Raw genomic sequence first — 1586 nt, 5'->3', positions numbered from 1 at the left:
GTTCACTGTGACTGCCGAACTAAAGAACTAAGATGTAGATTGTTCATAAGAAATTTATTTTCATAATTGTTTTCACGCTGCAACCTAGATTTGTTTTGCCAAATTTTTCAATTAAATTTTATCGATTAGGGTTTGAAATTAAATCAAATTTATCGTCGTTTCAATTCTCAATTGTTACACACTCGGTTAAAATTGGTCACATTTAAAATTGCAATCGGTATAATAAGCCACACTTTAGCTAGAACTATTAGTATATCGTCTTAAACAAAGTTAAAATGAATGTGTTAGCAGTTACGTTTTGGCTGGCTCTGATACTAGTCACCGTGTTGAGCATAAGTTCGTATTAATTCATTTCGCTAATACACTTATTAACCAGACAATTTAACATATTCGACCAATCTAAGGTTCGCTTGGTGCAGTGGAAACAGAAGCACCAACGCAAAAGCCAACCGAACAGCCACCGAAACATCGACAATTCTGGCCTGAGTTTTATCTACCCCCTGGAAAATAATGTTCAACTCAAATAAAGATTAGGACAACCGCCTTCCTGACGATCTTGTTGTATTACAATCATAAGAAAAAAACAGGTGTGGTTCTTGCTGATTACATGTGTTCTTTGTCCTTTGCTGGTCTTTTCGAGGTAAAGATGACGCGCATAAGTGAGAATGGATTAGCTATGAAAAGTGCTAGAGATGTAGTATTAGTTAGGCTAGAAATCCAAAGAAGTTATTTTTTAATTCTGATCAAAAACTGATCTACGACATGCCTCTAAGATGAACCGATTTTTTCTATAAGTAATTGTAATCCAGGGAAGAATTACTTACAGTAAGTAATTCTCGTGGGATTTTGAACTAAGGTTTCGAAAGATAAAAATGTAATCCCTCTAGAACCTGATGATTTGTGAGTAAATAAATGATAGTAGTTCGAGAGGGAATTATATTTTAATTCTAAAAAATCGGTCGCATGCTGTTAATACCTAAAAGATTAAGATCTGGTCCAATTCAATTTCGTCCAGTCCAATAATATTCACAGGGCTTATATTTGTCAAACGTTTCACAAACATTGTCAAAGTTTCACAAAATTTCGCCTATTTCCCGATTTGGTATACTAAAATGTGACGTAATTATAGTGTGGTGACATCAAAATGTGATTTAGCATGACAAAAAAGGGTTACTAATTCCCAATTTTATCATAACATCATTTATTTACGGCACTGGCTCACCACACAAAACGATATAAATTGAAGAGTAGCCGCACTTCGTACGAAAGCTTTTCATTGCGTAAAATTCATCACCTTCATTATTAGACAATACAAAAAATTCAGTCCTGTCTACAGTAACTGGAGTTGATATTATTATTTCGATTTGAGTGATTCTTTTGAAAAACAGCCTGCCGAAATCGAACGCATTTTCTAGTGGATTTTTTGATTTGTGCCTGGAAGTCAAAGATTGGGTCTTGTTGGTGTTAAAATTCTATCACACTCAGTTATGAGCAGTTGAAAGTGGGGGTAAAAATGTGACTACCTCGGCGAACTTCTTATGGATACTGTGCATCCGAAAAGCAACGAAAACAAAAAAAAAACTCTT

General features: G+C 34.7%; 1 long non-coding RNA gene across 1 annotated transcript; it reads left to right on the top strand.

The window, feature by feature from the left end:
• The first annotated feature begins 212 nt into the window (after positions 1 to 212).
• LOC119068962 lies at positions 213 to 1135 on the top strand. Its single transcript, XR_005086254.1, has 2 exons — positions 213 to 336; positions 405 to 1135. It is a non-coding gene; the product is annotated as an uncharacterized LOC119068962 (long non-coding RNA).
• Positions 1136 to 1586: the final 451 nt, after the last annotated feature.

Source organism: Bradysia coprophila (genome assembly GCF_014529535.1).
Source record: "Bradysia coprophila strain Holo2 chromosome X unlocalized genomic scaffold, BU_Bcop_v1 contig_20, whole genome shotgun sequence".
In the NCBI taxonomy this organism is placed as follows: domain Eukaryota; kingdom Metazoa; phylum Arthropoda; class Insecta; order Diptera; family Sciaridae; genus Bradysia; species Bradysia coprophila.
The sequence above is the reverse complement of the archived record's forward strand: the minus strand, read 5'-3'. Positions and strand labels throughout refer to the sequence as shown.